Source organism: Convolutriloba macropyga, chromosome 15, assembly GCF_964194025.1.
Source record: "Convolutriloba macropyga chromosome 15, txConMacr16.3, whole genome shotgun sequence".
Lineage (NCBI taxonomy): Eukaryota > Metazoa > Xenacoelomorpha > Acoela > Convolutidae > Convolutriloba > Convolutriloba macropyga.
In genome coordinates this window covers 40,091,106-40,116,857 of record NC_134482.1, presented here as the reverse complement: position 1 = coordinate 40,116,857, position 25,752 = coordinate 40,091,106, and the positions used below count along the sequence as shown (strand labels likewise).

General features: G+C 32.0%; 1 protein-coding gene and 1 long non-coding RNA gene across 2 annotated transcripts in view; both read right to left on the bottom strand.

Moving 5' to 3' along the window:
* LOC142354270 (uncharacterized) overlaps nt 1-25,752 on the bottom strand; it is a 576,654-nt gene that overhangs the window by 203,461 nt on the left and 347,441 nt on the right. The window lies entirely within an intron of this gene.
* LOC142354354 (uncharacterized) lies at nt 6,020-22,465 on the bottom strand. The gene is made up of 3 exons (XR_012761078.1): nt 22,345-22,465; nt 16,038-16,254; nt 6,020-6,454 (listed from the first exon to the last, which is right to left on the bottom strand). It is a non-coding gene; the product is annotated as an uncharacterized LOC142354354 (long non-coding RNA).

Genomic DNA, 25,752 nt, shown 5'->3' with positions numbered 1-25,752 from the left:
AAAACAAAGCCAAACAATGAGTACCGCAAAGAAGTTAATTTGAACCTACAGTCTTGCATTTATAAACATAGATTAGCCAACAGTCTCAAAAATTGAGACATTGTTCTGTTTGCCTTTTTATCCTTCAAAAAGCAGCTTCAGCGAGAGTATTTTGAAATAACTAGTAAACAGATGTTTTTTGCTCTTATTTTTATCAAAATTTTTGATAAGGATTACAATTCGAATACTATCGAATGCTTTTGACTATGTTCAGAATTTTTTTTCAATTTTTAACTGCACTTTTGAGTTGAGATATAATAAACTTTCAACTGTTTTACGCTTGGACTTAAAATTAATGGTCTTCGTCCAGTTTTTCTCTTCCTGAAAACACTTGACAAAGTGTCTATTTAAATGGTTGAAACACTTCCTGTGCAAGGCACAGCACGTGTCAATCACCCTTGTTCTTTATTAACTACCCACTAATCTGGAACAATATTTCAAATCGCACTACTTCAAATTCAAGCAAAAATCAAGGCTGGCAGCACATTCGATCGATAACTTCAACACTTTTTTCTACATGGTTTCAACGTTGGCATATTTTCTACTTAACATTTGCCTTTTTTAAAATATACCAACGCTCAGAGCTGACTGTGCATACTTGATAAAATCCACTTTTCTCATACAAATTTTCTGCAAACTAGCTTTATTCATTAAAAGCAGTTCGACTGAAGTTCTCATCAAAAAGGAAAATTTTTTCAGATAGCCAAGAAGATGACCCAGATTGAGTTATCAAAGTTGTTTTTCAATAACTTTATCTTAAAATCTTTTGAAATCATAAGTCTAATTTTTTCATGAATAATCCTTGAACAATGACTTTGGAGTTTTTGCAAAAAAATTTGGACTTTTTTATGTATCAACTTCCTAAAAGTTTTGACCATATTTTTTATAATCCAGGGAAATAGTTTAGAGAGCCATTGAAATCATCTTGGCTGATATTTCAAAACTATTCAATACCTTTTTCTTAATATCTTTTGAAATTATTGACCGAATACGTTCATGAAGAATCATTCAACAGATATTTTCTGCAATTTTTTTCAATAGTTTTTATTTTTTTTCATCACCAATGATTTTTGAGCATGAAAGAATCTTACAGGATAACCGTCTCTTTCACGATGACAATCATCGCTAAACTTTAATCATTTCTGAAATATTTCTCTAATCCGTCATTGTGTCTGTCGCTTGTTCAAACCTGTTGTGGAATTTTTTTTGTCTCTATGGCGATTAAGTGAATATTTTTGACGTTCTTGTGACATTCTTGACCAAATCATGTGACAGACAATCAAAAGCGTCTATTTTAACTAGCAATCCTTTTTATTGTCTTTTTTCTCAAGATGTCTGATGAACCGCAAAAGACTTGAAATTTTTTCCTTTCGAAAACATTTTTTTTTTCGAAAAATTTGTTTTGAGTTTTTGTTTTGAGTTTTTTTTCAGTTTTTAAATCTTACATTCAATTGTTTTTAACATTTCTGTAATGGAAGTTACTAATTTCTGCCATTAAATGGTTCAACATATTGAAAAGTTTTGGGTCGCTGGATTTCTGCCGCGGACGCCAAATTTATTGAAAACACTTTAGTTTTTGCCCTGTTTCTCAATGTTTTTTAATTAGTTTCGTCTTTAATCGGTCACAATAATACGAAAGAAGTGTTAGACTACAAAAACAAAGCCAAACAATGAGTACCGCAAAGAAGTTAATTTGAACGTACAGTCTTGCATTTATAAACATAGGTTAGCCAACAGTCTCAAAAATTGCGACTTTGTTCTGTTTACCTTTTTATGCTTCAAAAAGCAGCTTCAGCGAGATTATTTTGATATAACAGATGTTTTTTTGCTCCTATTTTAATAAAAATTTCTGATAAGGATTTTAATTTGAATACTATCGGATGCTTTTGACAATGTTGTTTTTTTTCAGGAACGTTGAGAATTTTTTTTCAATTTTTAACTGCACTTTTTGAATTGAGACATTATAAACTTTCAACTGTTTTACGCTTGGATTTAAAATTAATAGTCTTTGTCCAGATCTCGCCTCTTCCTGAAAACTCTTGACAAAATGTCTATTTAAAAGGTTGAACACTTCCTGTACAAAGCACAGCAGGTGTCAATCGGCCTTGTTTTTTTATTAACTACACACTAATGTGGAACAATATTTTCCACACTTCTTCAAATTCAAAAAAAAATCAACTCCACTCTGATTCAATTTGAAGGAAGTGCACACCCAAACACCACTAACAAAATCTTTGTAGACTGAAAAGGGGGCTAATTCCACTTCAACTTCCGTTGAGAGTGCTCTGTAAATAAAATTTGTGCCGTTTTTTGCTAACTTTATTCGTTGATTATCAAAAACGCAACATTTATTTTTGATTCTTTAACTAAAATATCTATATCAATGACTTTCCAAAAATTAAATATTCCTAATGGACAATCAGCATTAGCAGGATTAGTTCTGAACCAATCTTGGACCAATACAATCCAAAAAAAGTTCGGATTGTCGTCAGTCGGTTTTTATAAAAAAAAATTCGATCTTTTTGATACTAATTAAATAACAGATTTTTTCAAATCAAAGCTCACTAGTGATAGGTCCTATTGGCTTCCTAATTAGCTCGAAATTGATTTATCCAGTTGATTGCTTGAAAGCTTATGGTCGTTTCCACTTTTAAAATATTTGATTTTTAAATAAAAAATGGTTTTTTGAAATTTGCCTCTTTTTTTTTCTCTTAACTTCGTCAACTTGTAGCTTAGTGTCAGCAATCAAAGAGTGCTCCTTCTTTCTGCTGAATTCAAATTTAGTATGTATTGCGGTTTTACGCTTTAAGTTATGGTGTTCTGGCTTTGATACTACTAGATTTCACAATTTTTTTTTAAAATTTTTATGTATTAGCCCATTTTTCATGTTTTCTAGTTTTGTCATATTGTCACGTTATTGTCAATTCATATATCACATTTTAAAAAAACGCACAACACAATAGATAAGAATTAAATCCTTAAAGATATAGATTGTGGTTCTTTACCGCTTCGACAGTACTTTCTCGAAGAAATTAATTGAATTTTTTAATTTTGTCTTTAACTGTCGTTTTTACTTTGTCTTTTTAGTCGTATTTAATTTCCTGTACAATGACCCGGTTTGATTGGCTTTTCCTGGAAGAGTTGATGAGCCGATGTTCTGATAGTAGAAGATATATAATGGCTTTCATGACTTTGAAAACAATTGTTTTCCGAAATGAAAAAAAAAAAACATTTCAACTTCGCAATATTGTTCCCTTTTTTGTCTGTTTGTTACCTGGTCTAGTTAATTAAAGGTTCAAGATGATATTATTTGTGTCAAAGTAAGGCGTCAAAAGGAATTGGTGTCACAAAATCTAATATTTTTAAAGAATTCGATGTGACTATACTGTCTTCGACACGGGTTTTTCACAAAAAAAAGTAAATTAATTTTTCGATTTTTGTCATTTTTGACGTTCTTTTTGTGGACGTAAAACTTGTTTTGGATAATTGCAGGTCTCAGGGGCTTCCTCTGGAAAAATGGACGATCCTATTCAAATTTTACATTTTGTAATTAATGGCTTTCATACCTTTGGGAAAAAAATTTTTTCGATAAAAACAAGTATTACAAAATCTTGCTTTTTTTTCTTTTTAGTCTAATTGTTACCTAGTTTCATTAATGAGAGGTTACATAATACATTTCAAGGGAAGGTGTCGATTGGAATTGGTGTCACAAAATCTAATGTTTTAAGAGAATTCGTTATGACTTTACTGTCTTCCACACGGGTTTTTCACAAAAAAAAATGTAAATGAATTTTTGATTTTGTCATGTTTGACGTTCTTTTTGTAGACGTAGGACATATTCTGGATATTTGCAGGTCTCAAGGGTTTCCTTTGGAAGAATGGACGAACCTATTCAAATTTTACATTATTATTAATGGCTTTTATGTCATTGGAAATAAAATTTTTTCTAAAAAAAAAAAATTACATAATTTTGCATTTTTTCTTTTTCGTCTAATTGTTTCTTATTTTCAAAAATGAGCGGCCACATAATACAATATCGATGTTCGGAGAAGGTGCAATCGAACTTATTTTTGGGGGCCAAAGTATGGCTTTATGGCTTCCAAAGCATTTTCTGTCAAGTTTTATTTGATTTTTAGTTTGTTGTCTATTTGCTGTTCTTTTTGTAACTGCAAAAAAATTGAATACCAACAGTTCTTAATTCCCATGTGTAGAAGCATTGGTAATTGTGAATCTATCGGATAATTTAGTTGATTCCTAATGTTTTTCATTACTTTGAAATTATCTGTTTTTTTTTAAAATTCAGTGAATTTTCTAACTTTAAAGTTTTGTCTAATTGTTACCAAGCTTTATTATGAACTGGTGAATAACCTTTTTTTTCTGGTGAATTACATGTTATTTTATTTATTTTCAGTTTTATCTGACAATATTTTGACTTTGTTATTAAGTTTTGTTTTTTAAAACGGACATAAATTTTTTGATGTAATTAATGTTTGTTGTTGTTGTTTGATTTTGCCGTTCGTCTTCACTCGCTTTCTTAATATCGGTATATCTCATCAACCTAATGCATCATTTTTTACTCCACTGAGTTTTTTGGTTTGGAGGTTATCTTTTCGTTCATACACCAGTTTTTTTTTTGAAAAATACTTGAGTTTTTTGTGTTTTTCCATCTGTGCCTCATTTGGTAGACAATTATGCCAAAATTGTGGATGAGCGGGTTCGGAACCTTACATGCGATCGCACATTACCGTGCCGCCTTGTTTCATGAATAATCATTGAACAGTGACTTTGGAGTTTTTGCAAAAAAAATTTGGACTTTTTTTATGTATCAACTTGCTAAAAATTTTGACCATTCTTTTATAATCGAGGGAAATACTTTAGAGAGCCATTAAAATCATCTTTGCTGAGATTTCAAAACTGTATTCAATACATTTTCTTAATATCTTTTGAAATTAATGACCTAATACTTTCATGAAGAATCAATCAACGGACAGTTTCTGGAATTTTTTGCAATAGATTTTGATTTCTTTATCACCCAAAAATTTTGAACAGAGAGTCACGAAAATCATCTAGGCTGATTTATCGAAGCCGTATTTCGATAAGTTTCTTCTCATTATCTTTTCAAATTATCTGCTTAATCGTTTCATGAAAAATCAGAAATATTTTTGGAGAGTGAAGAAATGATTCGATGTGTGAAGTGAGCTGACAGCCGATGAAAAAAATTTTTTTTTGATTAAATATAAATATACACTGTTAGTATATTTTGTAAGTTTTCTGGGCTAAAAATTTTTTGTCATGGGCTGTTAAAGCATTTCTTACATATATTTTTTTAAACAAAATTCTCGCTCCTGAAGCGATGAAGGCTTGCAATTGAGGCGAGGTTAGAAAACTATATTAAACTCGGTTATCTGCCATTCAAGCTCCCCCATTATTAGGTTGAAACCGATTGAGTTATTGAAACACCCCTTAATTACACCGTAATGCGTGGGCTTTGTTTTTCCGAAGGTTCCACCCCGAGAACAACGTAGACTGTTTAAAAATAATTGGAGGCAATTTGGTCACCCCCCATCTACTCCATTTTATGTTCCTTTATTGTCTCCTTATTTTTCCGCATTCGTGGCAACGGATAATATTGAATCCCGATCCGAGGTATTAACCTTAAAAGTTGCTAAAAATGTGAGTTTTGCGGTTTTCAGCCCACAATAGCTGTGAATGGAGTGGAAAGAAAAATTATCCGTCTTTTCTGCAAAATTTTAAAATTTTTTATACTGTATCCAGGCCAACTTTCACGAAAGCTTAAGCGGTGACAAAAATTTCCGCTAAAAACGGCAAATCTTTCAAAAAGGTTACCGTGAAGTTCACTGCAAATCTGACGTTTTTTTTACAACACCGCGACCCGAGACGGGTACTTATAAATTTCAGGGAGGGAGGCGTTGTGCTAGATCCCTTATTTGTTTTCCCTAAAGTTCCTAGAGAAAACACATAAAATGCAGATTAATTTTTATACATTACTTCAATTTTGACAAAATTTAGACCGTTTTACAAATGAGACCATAAAATCATTTCACATATTGATTTGATAGTTGAAATTTTTCTTCGCATGTGAGCTGATTTTTCTGCCTCGATAACTCCATTTCTGGATATTTTTTGGTAATTTGGTTCTTTTTTGGCTCGATTTCTTAAATTCCTGGTCAGAAATTCCTGCGTCTGTATCGGGGATAGTATATGACTTTGTCTTCTGAATTCTTTTTGATGTCACCGCTTAATCTCTTTCGCAAAATTGAAGTCAACAATGTTCTCATTTTTGGTTCTTTGCGCTGGTCTGCTTTTGAACCTTCGTTGGAATTTGTTCTGATCAATAGCCATTTTGAAATTGGCAAATGATTGTGGTTTGGGTTGTTTGTTGGGTATCTGTTGGCTATAACAAAAATTGGACAACAATAACAATTTCGATGAGACCAAAGAACTGAAAGAAACTTGATGAAATACTTTTTTAAAATAGTTTATAAAATATAAAAACTAGTAAAATTCTCGTTAAACTTATAATTCATATAACTAAACACAAACAGCGTTCTGAAAATTTTGAATACTGAATTGTGCAATGCTGCAAAATACCAACTCTAATATTCAAAAAATCTGGGCTATTTACAGAGATTTTCCCCAAAAAAATGTATCAAAACTTTTTCAAAATTGATACAACTGCATCAAATTGCAAAGGAAACCTGGGTTGATTTTGGCTGATCTTACCCTCGTGGAATTCCGCAAAAATTGCTTTTCCTAATTTTGGGAAGTGACATTATACGTTCTAATTGGAACTACTCGGTTTCCAAATCCGGTTACTGTTTTCTGCAATGTGTGTAACCAAATTCCACAATATTAAGATCAACAACATGTGTCTATAAGTTCCACGGTTTTGTAGTTAATTGTAAACTTAGTTACACCTAATTGTAATCGGAATAAATCGTGGTTTTTAAATTTGAGTTAAAAACTTGAGAAGTGTCTTACTTATTTCAAAATGTTAAGCTGACAAATTTTTGGCAATTATTTTTACTTTTAACTTGAGTTCAGAAAAAAGGAATTGCGTTACTTTCAAAAAACAATTAATTTTACGAGCTTTGTAGCCTGAATTACGCGATTCTTAAACTTTCTGATGTTGCTGAATTCGGTTACCAATTTCCCTTCAAAATAGCCTGGCTTTGATAATGGCCAACTTCCGCAAAGCTCTTTGAAAAACACAAATTTATATAGCAAAACAAAATTATATTACATTTTCTCTCAATTTTGGCCGAGGCAATTCAAGTGTGAATTCGTGTTGCAATGTTTTTTGCTACCAAGTAATAAAAACTGTTAATTTCGAAAGTGCATTAAATTTTTGTCAAATATTGACTAAAACAAATAAAGCAGTATGTGTTGAATTCGTAATCATATAAACTGGATTAACCTTTAAAGAACGCAATCTTCTTGCTCCTTAACTTTGGGTTACAGAAGTTCTGGGTAACCAAATTTTTTCATGCAGTTAGAAAATTTTTTAGTTGCCCAATTGTTAGAAAAGGAAGAACTCAAAATTCAAAGTGCAGTTGCCAAAAGGTAGCCAAGACAACCAAGAGTACAATCCAGTAGAAATGCAAAGTAAGAGTTTTTGAACAATGATTTAAACAAATTTATTTTGTCAAAAAATTGTTTTTTTTTTCATTTGAAATGGGGGCAAATGAGTTAAACTTAGTTCATTTTTTTTTCAACATAACTTCAAGCAGTTTTTTTAAGAGAGAAACCATATAACCAAAAACAAACATGATTAAAAAGAACATTTAAACCATTTTGGCTGAGATAAATATAAGAATGGTGCAGATAAGAATCGTAAAAAGAATCGATTTTCACTGAGTATACAATTAAAAAACATATAGATTCAAATTTTTGAAAAAATACTGCTGTGTGTAAGTTTTTTTAGAGCTTTTGACTTTTTTTAAATTGACGCAAAACTGATGTCACCAAACGCACAAAACAGAAAACAGCAGCATTGAAATTGTGTAAGCTATGTATTGAATTTTCAAATAATACTTTGCTATGGTAGCACCTTAACAAATTTCGTGTTGAAAAAAAAAACGAAAATATTCTAAACCCTTTATCTTATATAAATTTTTATGGACTTTGTTTTAATAGTTTTTAGTGCGCATTCTTTCTATCATTAATTGTTTATATGATCTTAATTTTGTTTTTTTTTAAAAAAAAAAATCTGTGTCAACCTTGAATTTAAGAACTATTTCTTGCACACTTTAATTTAATCTTCTCATCAAAATAAGTAAAAATAACTCTACATTCTACTGCTTTATCATGCTCCTGAATTAATGATGTATTTGTTGCTACAAAATCCAAAATTTTGCATCGTTTAAAGTCATTTTAAATGTTTGAATTGTTTGAAAATTGTTCTGTAAATGGTAATAATTAAGGGCCAAATCTGCCGCCTCCTAAAAGTTTTATAGTTTGCAGAAAAAGCCAAAAGCATTATTTTTCCGGACTCACTTTTCAATGTTGCTCTTTGCATTAAAAAATATGTATTTTCAAAAAGATAACAAAGTATAATTAGATGATCAGGCACGAACATGGTCATTAATTCGACGATTGTATTACTAAAAAGACTAATTGATAACCATTATTTGCACTATCGAGAGAAGCGCGCTTGAAAAAATGTTCATTTGGCTCATCGAGATGAACTATATTTGTTGACGATGAATGTTATCCGAAAACAAAGATGCTCTTTTTGCTATATAAAAAACGCCAAAACTAGAATTTAATTCCACCATAGAACCGTTGCCAAATAGCGACAATTCGATGCTCTGCCCCCGAAAAGCTATTAGTTTATATACAGTAAATTTTTTTATAAAAACAAAATTTTTGCAAAAGCAAATCCGCAGGGCAGTACTTATTCGCATAGATAGAAAACTGCAGGATAAATAAACAATTTTTCTCCTACAACAATGGTTTTCATTGAAGATAATTTGCTGCGTTGGTGATTGTGTCTTTACAATTAATTAAAAGATTACTTTTATTGATAATGTTTTGAAAACGTTAGGTTTCAGCTTTTTATATTCATCAGAGATGATATTTAATTAAAAAGAGTGATTGCAAATATGAACTTGCTGAAAATTTTTTTGCAAAAAAAACTGCAGCTTAAGTTACAGAACATAGAGCATATAATAAAAATGTGATTCAATTTTTTTTTTCATGCTCATGATACAAAGACTCTAAACCTTCTCGTGTGAAATCGCATAGAAAATCGTGCGGTGTCATACAAAATTTCGGGCAAAAGTCGACACACAAGAAACTGGCCTGCTATCTGATTTTTTATGTAATATTACTTAGATCTCTCGGTGTTGGTGTCGTAAGTTTTCATGTGATTCACACGAAATTTCACTTAACTTTTTCAATTTATTCACACAAAACATCTGCTGAGTGTTCAAATTTTCACGTAAAGTCAAGAAACCTTCTCAGGACACTTTTATTATCCTTATTGATATTTCCTTTTATTATCATCCTCTGAGCATATTTTTCCCAAAAAGACATTCGCATCCTTAAGAACACATTTTTCATATACACATTTTCACAGTTAAAAAATTGTTAATTTTGCTCAGAGAATCATTTAGGCGAGAAGTCCTATAAATAGTAATCGCACGTGGCGAAATTTTCCGTGTGAAACTACACGAGGCGTTTTTCACAAAAAATATTTATATTTTGAGGCGAGCGAGTTTTAGATTGAGTGAAGGCTCAATTCTCACGAAACATCAGTTTGCAGTTTTGATCGAAAGTTAGGGAGAATGAAAACACATTTATTGGTTTTTGTTCACTGTAAAATTTTCTCTTTCGAGATCAATTATAGTTCGGGAAAAAGTGGCACGCGGTCAATTTGAATATTACGTAGTTCATCGGGTTCAGCCTGGTGATTTTTTACGTCAAAAAAGTTAGACTTCGAGTACCTTTTTAGATATAACTTGATAAATTTATACGTGCTTGCCTGTCAACACCTCAAAATCCTGCGTGGTTTAGTTTGAAAACACCTAAAACTCGCGTACTGTCAGAAAAGGATGCAATTTATATAAAAAATGACAATGCCGTGGAAACATTAAGCAAAGTCACGAGGCCAATAACTTGTTTAAAATTCATCGCCGTGCGTCGTTTTATGCAAAATAGCACGGTGTGTCAAAATAGGATACTTCATATGATCTCACGCACGAAAACTCATTAATTTCTTCCTGCTTCAGACTTAAGCAAAATTTAAGTGCTGCAATAGTTGAAACAAGAAAAGCAGTTGACGATTCAAATGCTGTATTTTTTTAAAATCATTTTCTCCAATTAAAAATTCAACAAGTTTTTTTACATTTTCGGATGAGAATTTTCTGTTGGTCTTCATTTACCTCAAAGTTTTTTTGAGCCTTGTTTTTCACTCTACTTTATCACAGAACAATTGCAAAGAATGTAAAATTAACATTGAAAATTTTTTTGATAGTTTAATGTTTGTTGTACTAACGACACAATGAGAGCAGGCCTGAAAGGTTTTCCAAGTATACTTTACAAGTTCAATGTGTTTTTAGGTTTAAATCAAACTAAAATTTGTGACAATATCTATATGTTACATAAGTCAAGAAATGTTTGGAAAAAGAGCCAGGACAAATCATACAGAAGATTCATTTGCAAAAATGTTTTTCTATTTTTTGCTATTTTAATCAGACAAAAGATAGTTTTACTCATTTTTTTCATCACCTTTGCCATGTGTCTTCCTCACACGTTTTGCAACTATCAGGCATAAATCAGGCGTTTAATCAAGACACGATAAAATTTCTGATGTTGCTGAATTCGGTTACCAATTTCCCTTCAAAATAGTCTGGCTTTGATAACGGCCAATTTCCGTAAAGTCTTTGAAAAAGACAAATTAATATAGAAAAACAAAATTATATTACATTCTTTGTCAACTTCGGCCGAGGCAATTCAACTGTGAATTCGTGTTGCAATGTTTTTCGCTACCAAGTAATAAAAACTGTTAATTTCGAAAGTGCAATAAATTTTTGTCAAATATTGACTAAAACAAATAAAGCAGTATGTGTTGAATTCGTAATCATATAAACTGGATTAACATTTTAGAAACGCAATTTTCTTGTTCCTTAACTTTGGGTTACAGAAGTTCAGGGTAACCAAATTTTTTCATGCAGTTAGAAAAAATTTTTTAGTTGCCCAATTGTTAGAAAAGGAAGAACTCAGAATTCAAAGTGCAGTCGCCAAAAGGTAGCCAAGACACCCAAGAGTACAATCCAGTAGAAATGCAAAGCAAGAGTTTTTGAACTGTGATTTAAACAAACTTATTTTGTCAAAATATTATTTTTTTTTTCATTTGAAATGGGGGCAAATGAGTTAAACTTCATTCATTTTTTTCAACATAACTTCAAGCAGTTTTTTTAAGACAGAAACCATATAACCAAAACAAACATGATTAAAAAGAACGTTTAAACTATTTTGGCTGAGATAAATATAAGAATGAAGCAGATATGAATCGTAAAAAGAATCGATATTCACTGAGTATACAATTAAAAAACATATAAATTCAAATTTTTGAAAAAATACTGCTGTGTGTAACTTTTTTTTAGAGCTTTTGACTTTTTTTAAATTGACGCAAAAGTGATGTCACCAAACGCACAAAACAGAAGACAGCAGCATTGAAATTGTGTAAGCTATGTATTGGTTTTTCAAATTATACTTTGCTATGGTAGCACCTTAACAATGTTCGTGTTGAAAAAAAAAACGAAAATATTCTGAACCCTTTATCTTATATAAATTTTTATGGACTTTGTTTTAAGAGTTTTTAGTGCGCATTCTTTCTATCATTAATTGTTTATATGATCTTATTTTTGTTTTTTTTAAAAAAAAAAATCTGTGTCAACTTTGAATTTCAGAACTATTTCTTGTACACTTTAATTTAATCTTCTCATACAAATAAGTAAAATTAATTCTACATTCTACTGCATTATCATGCTCCTGAATTAATGATATATTTGTTGCTACAGAATCCAAAATTTTGCATCATTTAAAGTTATTTTAAATAATTGAATTGTTTGAAAACTGTTCTGTAAATGGTAATAATTAAGGGCCGATTCTGCCGCCTCCTAAAAGTTTTATAGTTTGCAGAAAAAGCCAAAAGCAACATTTTTTCGGACTCGCTTTCCAATGTTGCTCTTTGCATTAAAAAATATATTTTTTCAAAAAGATAACAAATAATAATTAGATGATCAGGCGTGAACATGGTCTTTAATTCGACGAGTGTATTACTAGAAAGACTAATTGATAACCATTATTTGCACTATCGAGAGAAGCGAGCTTGAAAAAATGTTCATTTGGCTCATCGAGATGAACCATATTTGTTGACGATAAATGTTATCCAAAAACAAAGATGCTATTTTTGCTATATGAAAAACGCCAAAACTAGAATTTAATTCCACCATAGAACCGTTGCCAAATAGCGACAATTCGATGCTCTGCCCCCCAAAAAATTATTAGTTTATATATAGTAAATTTATTTATAAAAACAAAATTTTTGCAAAAGCAAATCCGCAGGGCTCTACTTATTGGCATAGATAGAAAACTGCAGGATAAATAACCAGTTTTTCTCCTACAACAGTGGTTTTTATTGAAGTTAATTTGCTGCGTTTGTAAATGTGTTTTTACATTTAATTAAAAGATTACTTTTATTGATAATGTTTTGAAAACGTTAGTATTCAGCTTTTTATATTAATCAGAGATGATATTTAATTAAAAAGAGTGATTGCAAATATGAACTTGCTGAAAATTTTTATGCAAAAAAACTGCAGCTTAAGTTACAGAACATAGAGCATATAAAAAAAATGTGCTTGAAATTTTTTTTCATGCTCATGATACAAAGACTCTAAACCTTCTCGTGTGAAATCGCATAGAAAATCGTGCATTGTCATACAAAATTTCGGGCAAAAGTCGACACACAAGAAACTGGCCTGCTACCTGATTTGTCATGTAATATTAATAAGATCTCTCGGTGTTGGTGTCGTAAGTTTTCATGTGATTCACATGAAATTTCACATAACTTTTTCAATTTATTCACACAAAACATCTGCTGAGTTTTCAAATTTTCACGTAAAGTCGAGAAACTTTCTCAGGAAACTTTTATTATCCTTATTGATATTTCCTTTTATTATCATACTCTGAGCATATTTTCCCCAAAAAGACATTCGCATCCTTAAGAACACATTTTTCATATACACATTTTCACAGTTAAAAAATTGTTAATTTTGCTCATAGACTCATTTAGGCGAGAATTCCTATAATTAGTAATCGCACGTGGAGAAATTTTCCATGTGAAACTACACGAGGCGTTTTTCACAAAAAATATTTATATTTTGAGGCGAGCGAGTTTTAGATTGAGTGAAGGCTCAATTCTCACGAAACATCAGTTTGCAGTTTTGATCGAAAGTTAGGGAGAATGAAAACACATTTATTGGTTTTTGTTCACTGTAAAATTTTCTCTTTCGAGATCAATTATAGTTCGGGAAAAAGTGGCACGCGGTCAATTTGAATATTACGTAGTTCATCGGGTTCAGCCTGGTGATTTTTTACGTCAAAAAAGTTAGACTTCGAGTACCTTTTTAGATATAACTTGATAAATTTATACGTGCTTGCCTGTCAACACCTCAAAATCCTGCGTGGTTTAGTTTGAAAACACCTAAAACTCGCGTACTGTCAGAAAAGGATGCAATTTATATAAAAAATGACAATGCCGTGGAAACATTAAGCAAAGTCACGAGGCCAATAACTTGTTTAAAATTAATCGCCGTGCGTCGTTTTATGCAAAATAGCACGGTGTGTCAAAATAGGATACTTCATATGATCTCACGCACGAGAACTCATTAATTTTTTCTTGCTTGAGACTTAAGCAAAATTTAAGTGCTGCAATAGTTGAAACAAGAAAAGCAGTTGTCGATTCAAAATGCTGTATTATTTTTTAAATCATTTTCTCCAATTAAAAATTCAACAAGTTTTTTTTACATTTTCGGATGAGAATTTTCTGTTGGTCTTCATTTACCTTAAGGTTTTTTTGAGCCTTGTTTTTCACTCTACTTTATCACAGAACAATTGCAAAGAATGTAAAATTAACATTGAAAAATTTTTTTGATAGTTTAATGTTTACTGTACTAACGAGACAATGAGAGCAGGCCTGAAAAGTTTTCCAAGCATACTTTACAAGTTCAGTGTGTTTTTAGGTTTAAATTAAGCTAAAATTTGTGACAATATCTATATTTTACATAAGTCAAGAAATGTTAGGAAAAACAGCCAGGACAAAATATACAGAAGATTCATTTGCAAAATTTTTTTTCTTTTTTCTTGCTATTTTAATCAGACAAAAGATAGTTTTACTCATTTTACTCACCACCTTTTCCATGTGTCTTCCTCACACGTGTTGCAACTATCAGGCATAAATCAGGCGTTTAATCAATACACGATAAAAAAATTGTTATTTCAACTCAGAAAACATTACATGCCCAAAATCAAATTTCAGTGAATTTTGCGGTATTTGGAATTGATTCATACAATATTTTCATCGAAGGAATATAGTTACGCATAATGTTGAAATTAGCTGATTATATCGTGAAAGAGGCTAATATTTTGTCACGAGTTTTCATGGATGTACGTAACCATTTCCACATCTTTGAACAATTAATTTGCCTACAACTTTGTTGTCCTTTTTTGAAGAATAACGTGAGAACCAACCAATTCAAAAACTAATTTGTTTTTGTGAACAATAATGCATTTAAATGCAAAACTGCTAATTGACCTCTTAATCTGAAATTAGTATCGAGGTGGAAATTTCTGAAGTTAAGCGCCAATTGTACTTTTCTTCATTTCAGTCTTATTGATACTATATAGATTTGTTGATAGTGTGGAACATTGTGACATATGGTGTGGAAATTAGAGACGACTAATGAACATAAACAGTTATGAAGAAAATTCAAACTTAATTAACCTAGCGTAATTCATTTCCACACACGTGCACAACTCAAATCTTAAAAGATGGGTCGTGAAAATTCCCGGAAAAATCCAATGGATCTTTTCAACAATTGCCCCCCCTTTGCAAAAGGGGGGCTATTCTTGAATAGAATTTAAGCGAGTGATTTATTAACCAATCAGAGACGAGTAATAAGTATCCGCGTATGCTCATACTGTGTTAAACTGGATAGGGATCTTTTCCGTTTGTGCCCCCCCAGCTTAGTGGGTGCATATTATTTGCAACCCCCAGATGCACGTGCAATATTTTTACATAATGATTTACTATGTAATGACATGTGCTCTGTAACTGGGGGGAGCATAACGTACTGGGGGGGCACAAACGGAAAAGATCCCTGGATAGAATAAAATGCGCCATGCTAGGGCAATTAGCCGAATTGGAATACAAAGCGAAAAGAATTTCCGACTGGCGGGTCGGTGGGCGCGCTTCGCGCGCGTCGCGGCTTCGCCGCGATAACCGACCCGCGATTTCCGGATTACATCCCACAGTGCGTGAGAGGCATGGCCGTGGACAGCGGTCCGCAATAGCTCTTAAACCATTTTTCGGCTATCTAAACTGTAGGCCAACTAATATTGTGGTAAAGTATAGCACAGAAGGGGAGGCGATTCTCTACTAGGTACCAAAGGGGGGGGCAATTGTTGAAAAGATCCAATCCAATCTTTGGGCGATCTTTCGGACATTGGCCACGTAAAGAATGCTTTAGTGTACAGAAAAAATTGAATTGAGAGACGCGGTTTATAAACCATTTTAGATGCTAAATGTTCACGATTCTTGTAATATGGATTTAATCTTGCAAGATCTTGCAAAATTATGCATAACCTTGCAGTATTGGCATCAGAATCTAAAAAATCCAAATATTCAACAGTGGTGATCAACATGAGAAAGATCCGCTTGCAGTAGTTATTAACATCTCTATATAACTAACCATGGTTGGAGTTATCGTCAGCTTGTATCACAGAAAGCAATAAGGCAAAAATAATAACAGTCGTGCAAGTTGGGTAATGAAGGCACAGAGTACACGATTTAACATTCATTTTGTGAGATATGTTATTTTGGCTCAAAATTCCATCGCCTGTTCTCATTTCTTCTCCTCTCGGGGGTATCTGAGGGGTCTATTTGACGGCAATCGGGCTAAAATTGACCTAAAACAAAAGTCAATGCTACCTTCCCGCTGGGCTTTGTAGCTATATTTGAGGTACTCTGATAAGTTTGCAAATTAACCCCAATATATTCGGAGTCAGTCTTAAATTAGCGGGTTCAATTTGAGTTGAATAGACAGTTGATAGATATTTGACCCGTGAATTGTCTCTACAATAATAAGACAGCTCGAAATAAAGCTAAAAATAAAAATATACATAATTGTTTTTTTTGAGTCTCTCAAGTAACGCAAGTTATCAAACGAAACTGACAAATGAATTTGAATTTCTTTTCGAGGCAAGAGTAAAATTTATAGGGTTTTTTGGAACCGTAAGAGAATTTGCTCATTAATTATAAGGCTTTTGGTGTTTTTACGGAATTTGGAGTTTTTGGAGGGATGATACGTTGGATATTTTAGAGGGGGGTTGCTGATTGGTCTTATCTTGCCTCAGCCTGTAACAAAAACATGGAACAACTCCTAACATATTCATAACTGCTAACCACTGCATGATATCTGTCAAAGAAAACAAGCTACTCAAAAAAACTTCCCAGAATATCTTCGAGAAAAAACTTGTACAACAGATATGGTTTGATGGCCCCTAGTGTGGTTGTACGCAAAGGCGGGCCAAAAGATAAAATAAACCCATGCCCTCGTAGAGTTTAGACTGTTTCCTTCAAGACCCGCCAACCTGCTGAAATTCAGTCTAAGTCTAAAAAATCTTATCTAGAGTCAACTAACAATGCATCCATCAAGTGTCTAGAAAATTTAAAAGAAGCTTCGAACAGCTCCTGTAGGTACCCGGATCCTAGTAACATCCTAAATCAGTGCTGAATCAGAGCAATTCTCATTCTGTATTTTTACTATGAACAGATTATGATCATGTCACTTAACCTGTTCAGACAAAAAATCTTAGTAAAAAAGGCTCTATGAAAACTCTCTGAACAGTCCAAAGTCCATTTCATCGTTTATCATGCACAGTCATAATAACATTTTATGAATGCTCTGGACAGTTCAATTCCAGATTGCAAAAATTCAACGACATATCTGCGAAAGAACGGAATGTTTACTTTTGAGCACATGTTTTTCAGCAAACCAGGTTTTTGGGGGACGAAGAAGAATAAAATTCGAAAACAAACATAAAAATCTCAAAAATTAAAAGCAAACATTAAACTACGACACACATCAACTATTCAAACCTGGATAAGCTTGAAATGTCTTAATTTGTTCTGTTTTTTTCCTAATAGACAAAACACAAAACGCCTTAACTTTTTTAAACCTAATTGAGAAACCCGAGCAGCGGATCACTGATTTTATCTAAAATAATCAGCATCATGAAAAACCAATTTAAGCGTTCACATCTAATAGTTTTTTTGGCAATAATTTTTGCTACTTATTTTTCAGCATTCGAAAAAACAAATTTGTTGAACGAATTTAGTTGATCTACAGTGAAAATTGAAAATCAAGCAAAATTTTTTCTTCACAAAAGACTAACTTTGGTGAAATTTTTGCAGTCTGACCAAAAAATTAAAAAATGAATTCGTTTTTTCAAAAAAAAAAACAATTGCTGTTAAAATCAAAACACAAGAACTTTACATATGTGTAATAATGTTGAAACATCAAGCAAATAGTTTCAAAGTAAACTGGTTATAATCTTTTTTGATGAAAGTAGGAAACTTTAGAAGAATAACTGTGCTTTTATAGCGCAAGTGCTGGCAAAATGCTTTCCGAGTTTCTTAAACTAGAAATGGCTATATATCTTATAAAACGAAATTGGATTGATTTTGAGCATGAGTAAATGAGCAGCAGAAGTTCCAATTCTTTGCTTCCAGATCGGAACTTAACAACTTGTTCAATGTTGAGACTCACTCATCACAAAAATTTTGTCGTAGGCAAAATAAATGCATTCTGTGGAAAGATTCGAACAATCAAGAAAAACAAAAAATGATTAAAATCTAATAGAAATGGCATTTTTGTGCCAAATAGGTAGCTTGAAATGAACTTATGAATAAAAAATTCAATTGAAGCTACGTGAGTAGCAGAAAATTTTTTTTTCAATTTAAAAAGTGTATAGAGCGTTATTTTATACAAGGTTGAAGTAAAGACTAAAACGAATCTATCCTATTGCAAAAACTAATAAGGGTACTAAAAATTTTCGGTTATATAATATCATGTCTCAAAGCAAGAAAATAATCTTGTTAGAATTTCGATCCAAACTATAGTCTTAAACTTAGTTAGAAATATTAGAAAGGATCATTTTCCAGTTGAATCAGACAAAAGCAAATTGATTCAAGTCACTAGATCGATATCAATTGATCGCCAAGAAAAGATGCTTTGTATCAATGCTCGGTTCAAATTGACCGTTCTAAGTAGTTGTTATTAGAGTTATATTATTTGATGTGAAATCTTCCTACCATGTATTGAACGATTATGATACCACCGGAAATGTGACTGAATGAAAAAATTGCAAATGCCATGTATTTAAGGTATATCGTGTGGCTGTTTTCTAGGAATTTAGCAGAATCAAGCCATATTGGGTAACCTTTTCGACCCCTGCTACAAATCTTGGTGCCAAGATTAGTTGTCTATCTTGACTTTTTTTGCATTGATCATGGGTATAAATGTAGCCAAATTTTGAGTCCTTTTCAACCCCCAAATCCCATCATCATCTTGATTTATTAATCAGATAGATCTCTCATGTAAATCTCTAATTTCTATTGTAAAATACCATTACGTTATTCTCTCGTTCTTGAGAAATTATTTCTTTTTTACTTTGTTAAAAACGCTCGTATTCCACTTGCGAAAGTCCATAGCCCAACACATCTCCAGACCACATCTCACTGCAATAATATTTTTTCAAATGCCGACACGTTTCTAAATGTTACTGTAATGTAAGCCTCGTCACATTTGCATATGTTTCTATTCAGTACTATTTGTTCCGACCCTCTTGAGGGGGGAGGAACTATATACTCAACTGGGTTTTTTTTTTTTTGTTCAGTGAATTTTCGCCGCTCGATATATTCATCGTAGAGAGTTGAGACTGGTATCATTAGAAAGCTCGTTCAGCGTAGAATATGGAATTAAAAAGATTTTTTTAATTTTCGTTTTCTACAGGGAGTTATCGAGGCTTAAACTTCTGAGAAAAGAAGAGTGAATTCACGTTGTTTTTATTCACATTTTCCGGAATTTTTGCCTAAATTTTCGTCAATTTTGCTAAAATTTGTTATAATTTTTAAGAATAGTGTCGTTGATTTCATTTTTGAAGACGAACAAGCATTTTTGATTGTTTTGATTTAATTTTTTGGTCAAAAAATCTGGATAAACATTTCAAAATTTAGCCTTTTTCATCAACAACAGCACGAAATAAGCTACTTTAGTCCACTTTGATTAAATTTGCCTACAGTACACCCCCAAACAACACTCATACAATCTTTGTAGACTCAGAGGGGGGGCTATTTCTACTTCAGAGTCCGCAGAGAGTGCCTTGTAGTTAAAACTTTGCCGTTTTTTGCTAACTTTACTCGTTGATTATCAAAAATGCAAAATTTATTTTGAGTTTCAACTCAGAAATTATCTATATCTACAACATTTGAAAAATCAATTGTTCTTAACCGACAATAAGTATTAACAGGGGTAGTTTTGGGCCATTCTTGGACTGTTACAATCCAAAAAAAAATCGGGTTGTAATCAGTCGGTCTTTTTTTTTTAAAAAAAGACTTTTTTTTAATAATAAAGAACAGAACATATCAAATCAAAGCTCAGGAGTGATAGGTCCAACCAATTCGCTTGCGAAACAGCTCCAGGCTAATTCATTTAGTTTTTTAATTGAAAGTTTATGGTGGTTTTTTTTAAAAATAATTGACTTTTCAATAAATAATGGCTTAATTAACTTTTCCTCTATTTTTTTCTTAATTTGTTCAACTTCCAGCTTAGTGTCAGCAAAAAAAGACTGCTTCTTCTTTCTACTGAGTTAACATTTATTCTCGGTTGCAGTTTTAAGCCTGAAATTATTGTTTTCTGGCTTTGATACTACAAGATTTTAGATTTTTGTTTGTTTTGATATTTGCCAGTTTTTCATGTTTTCTTAATTTTGTCACATTATCACATTATTGACAGTTCTCATGTCACCTTATTAGCATTCAAATTAAAACACAATTGAACATATTAAAATCTTGAAAGATATAAATCATCGTTTTAATGGCCTCGACGCCTCTTTCTTGAAGAAATCAATTGAATTTTTTAATTTTGTCTTAACTGTCATTTATACTTTGTCGTTTCGGTCGTATGAAATTTCCTGTTTAGTGATAGCTTTCATTGGCTTTTCATGGAAGAATAGAAAAACCGATATTCTGATATTAGCAGATAGCTGATGGCTTTTATGACTTTCAAACCCATCGTTTTCCAAAATTAAAAAATAATTTTTTAACTTCGCAATTTTGTTCTTTTTATGTTTCTTTTTGTTACCTAATCTCGTTAGTTGATTACAGGTCAAATATGACATTATGGGTGTCAAGGGAATAAAAGGGATTAGTGTCCAAAAATCTTTTTTTTAAAGATTTTGTTATGACCTTACTGGCTTCGACACCGCTTTTTCACAAAAAAAAATTAAATTAATTTGATTTTTGTCATATTTGACGTTCTTTTTGTAGATGCAAGAAATATTCTGGATAATTACAGGTCTCGAGGGTTTCTTTTTCATGAAAAAACGACGATATTTAAATAGTTCTTTTTGTAATTAATGCCTTTCATGACATTGAATGTAATTTTGTTTCGAAAAAAAAATTAAAAGTATTACATACTTTAGCACTCCGCTTTTTTGTCTACTTGTTACCTAGTCTTACTAATGAATGGCCACGTACTACATTATAAATGTTTGAAGAAGGCGCAATCAAATATATTTTGAGTGCCAAAATTTGGCTTGACGGTTTTGACAGCGTTTTCTGGCAAGTTTCAATTTAAATTTTGTTTGTTCTTTGTTGTTCTTTTTAGCCGCTCTAAAAAATGAATAAGGTCAGGTCCTAATGCCCTTCTATAGAAGCAGTGGTAATCGCAAATTTGTGGTAATATTAATTTATTCCTAATGGTATTTATTACTTTGAAGTTAATTGTTTCAAAAAAAAAGTTAATTTTTTTTACTTTTCTGTTTTTGTTCTTTTTTGTATAATTATTACCCAACCTTTCTATGGACTGGTCGCATATGTTTTGTGGTGATTTTTAAGTTATTTTTGTTTAGTTTCAGGTTTATCTGACGGTATGTTGACTTTGTTATTAAATTTAGTTTTTAAGAGGGACATAAATTTTTTGATATAATTAATGTTTGTTGTTGTTGTTGTTTGATTTTGCTGTTCGTTTTGACTCGCTCTCTTAATATTGACATATTACAGCAATCTAATGCATCAATTTTTACTCCACTGAGTTATTTGTTTTGGAGGTTATCTTATCGTTCATACGGAATTTTTTGAAAAAGACTTGGGCTTTTTTGGGATTCGCAAAAAATAATTTTTGGGTTTTTCTATCTGTTCCTCATTTGGTCGCCCATCCACAAAATTGTGGATGGGCGGGGTCGGAACCTTATGTGCCATTGCACATTACCGAGCCGCCTTGTTGTTGTTACCTGTTCTTAGGGTGTTTTTAAAACTGTCCGATGAGATTATCAGACCTCACTTCAAACCTTTGGCCAACATTCGGAAAAATGTTGCAAATTGAGGTGCAAACTTCATAAAATTGTAACTTCATAAACTTAACAAGTTTTGCAAATTTGGCGATTAAAATAGAAAGAATATAATGATGATAAAAATCTTGCATAAACAGCAGTGGCTTCGAGCTTTGTTTTCAACATTATTCTAATACATTTAATGAGAAATCAAAAAAATTTGAAATTTGAAGTTATAATCTCAATTACTTCTGCACTTTTTTTTCAGGAAATAATCGCGTTATTTTTTTTTCATTTCTGATCCGGAATGAGACCAAAGAGCAATAACAACAAACATAATTTTAAATACCTGGACATTTTCTAGTGCAACATTGTTAAAATAAAATAAAAAGTTTTACTTTTGTCAATTTTATTATAAATTTATAGTATTTATGAGAAACTCACCTGGAAAATTGGGGAAGTAACTGCTGAACTATAATATATGTACTCCCTCGTGAACAAAGTATCGATTGAAATTTTGTTCACGCGTTGAATACCATCTTCCTATTACGTCACAAATCAACAAAAGAACTCACCTGACATTTTTTTCATTTGATTATTCGCCCATTGTTTAATTTGGACTCAATATTTTATGATGTATGATTATTTGATCTATTATTTGCTTAATTCCGTAAGATTTTCATATTGTTATCTTATCAAAGTTCAACTTCAAAAATAGATTATACCGTCGGCTAATTTAAGATTTTAACCATAACAAAAGTTATCAGTCAAATTGAAAGACTTGCTGTTAAGAAAGAGAAATATTATTCTAAAAAATTCATCAACTAATTTTGTCCAAATTTTATCAGATATTATTCTCATTATTAATTGTATAATAATCCGGGTTTCAGAGAATGACTACATGTTCTCCTAGTAATGAAATAAGCGAAACCGCGAAAATTAACTAATATATCTTGACAAGAACTTAAAAAGCTCCAGATAAGATGTTTAAGAATTTCAGGTTATCGAGTTCTTGACAAAGTATGGCAAGATTTGTCAAAAGATTTGAAATCTTGCATGTCTTGGTGAAAATTGAGATGATTCGTTTCACAATCCATTTCCATGACTTTGACTTAGATCTTGATAGATCATTTTTTGAATCGCCTTGCAAAATTTTTTTGCCAAAAATTTACGAGGTCTTCCAAATTTAAAATACAGGTTCTTATAAATTTAACATGAACCAGTTAACAATCCGAATTAGAATTTCTTGCTAGTTTATCATTCTACTTAAATTTTCTTATAAGTTAACCATCTGTGTTTTTTGAAACTTATATTACGCTTACACACTCTAAATAAAGTTCAGGTAAATTTACCTGAAAAAACACCTGAATTTACCTGAATCGTTCAGGCAAATTGTTCCCACCTGAACTACACCTGAACTTACCTGAAATTTACCTGAAATTTACCTGAAAATTTCAGGTTTTTAACAATGCATTGCCAACAAAGTCTTAAAATTATTGATTGAAATTGCACAAAAAATCACAAAAAAATTTGTTTGATTTTATAATATAGGTCAAAAGTGTTAAAACCAAGCTGGTGTGCTGCAATTATTGTCATTTTTCGAAAATTTTAACTAAATTACTAAAAATCAACTTTTTTGCTGGAAAACGTTATAGAACTAAATTTACTTATTCAGCTTGTTTTTGAGCACAACAAACATACTCAGCATTAAACTAGTGAGACCAATCTTGATACAGCTTTTCGTGTCACGTAAGAATGCGATAGTTCGTCGAAATTTCATATATCTTAGCCTAGATCTGTATAAGCCAGAGTTTCTTGGAAAATTTTGACAAGGTCTGAAACTTTTCAGGAAAATTTTTTGGTGTATATTGTTACAACAATGTTTTTAGTGTAATTTTTTTGGCAAAGTTGTCACATTCTAATTCGAGCAACAAACAGACCACGTAGTCCAAGTCAAAATTATCAACACTTTTTTTCTGAAAATCTTTTTTTGACCTTGGTTGCCTTGACGTCACTACGTTGCAATTTTTTTGTGATACTAGGAATTGCGACCTAGAAAAGAAATATAGCAAATAACAAGAAAAACGATGTGAGTTGATATAAGATGAAACAAAATTGGTGAGTTTAAGATGATGAGGTTAGTTTATGAATGGCACTAGGTTTTTGTAGTAGAATTTGTTTATTTGAATCCTGTACTGTCCTCTTTCACAGTACTTGCGCCTGAATAGACACGCTATAGCTAATTGTTTGAGCGTCTCATGTCATTGCAAATAATTCAATTGAAATTATTCTACTTGAATTCTTTTTGAGAAAGAGATTGTTGCGTATACTTACTCAGAAAATTGAGAAATAACAGCAATAGTTATATTGGCGTTGTCATACATCAACTGAATCGAAACTGACTTGAACAAAGTTCTGATAGCGATACTGTAACCTTTTAAGGAAACATTTCAACAATCTCAAAGAAGTTCAACCCTCTCAACCTTAATTTTCCCGGCCAAACGCCCAAAATATCAAACAATAAGGAGAAAAAATTGAACTTGGCTTCTTGACAGTCTGTTTTGTGCCAACAATTTATGGTCATCCAGCATACTCCAGAGCACAGTCTGGTACTTTGCCTCAATTGTAATTGTAGGAATGACTCCTAGTTTTCCTAAGGCGTAGCTGGTTTTTTGAGTATAAGGGGAAAGATATGCCCTATTCTAGAACTGGAATTATAAAAAGACCTAATTCCTGATGATGGGGGGAGGGGGGCTGTAAAAATTGAAATAAATTACACGGTCGAGGAAACCGATTAAACTCAACGCTAATAAGTGCAGTCAAATTCTTTTCGTGGGTCGAGTAAAAGTTTTTTCAAAGGCATTTTGCGCTCAAGCAGGTTCTGTTTATAGTTATCATAGGTTGGTTGAGCATGGTCTTTTCATGTGTCGAGCAAAAACATTTTCACTGGTCTAATTTTTTTTTACTATATTTGGTTTTTTCAAGTTTTTTCAAAAGTTGTTTTCAGATTTTGTACATACAGAAGCAGCACCGGTGCATGACTAAACAGCATGGCACCGGAGTGGTCCCAATTATAAAAGAGTTGAAAAATTGCCAACAGAATTAAGCACGTTTGCAACTCTTAAGATAAAGCAGTTATCTCAGCTGCACTAGATTGCCACATTAGTTGATTGAATAAAACAAGATAGTTTGAATTTTGTGATCTGCTTCCCATTAGCCAATATGAAAACTTAGCGTTGTTCATTTTTTCCATTTCAGATTATTAAACTATAATTTTTTTAACAAAAAAAGACGAGGCTGATTTTTGATAGATTGTCCGTTTTACTAAAACCCAAAAGTTGAAGGAGCATGCACACTGACTACGTTATAAGAAATAGTAGCAATTAAATCACGCGAAAAATTTTAATTGATCAAGGGCACGTTTTATTGTCCTACCAAATTTCAGGATATGTTTTATTGTCCAGCCTAATTCAAGGACCTATTTTTTTGCTCAGCCAAATAAAAGACAGATTTTTTCAGTTTGTTACCCCCTGCTTAGTTGGCACATATTAATTGCACCCCCAGGCGTACGTGCTATATTTTCAGGTGATGATTTACTATGTATTGGGACGTGTAATGTAACTGGGGGGCGCATAACATACTGGAGGCAGAAACGGAAAAGTTCTTACAAGATATTTTTTGTCCAGCCAAATAGTTGTTTAGCCCCAGGACGCGAGAGCATTGAAGACGCGATTTATTGTTTAGCCAACTTCGCGGACGGTTGTTCTAGATCCCGACATGGTCGAGCACATCACGCAAATGCTAGACAAGTTCTGTTCATTTTATAAATCTGTCGAGGACAGTCTTTTCATT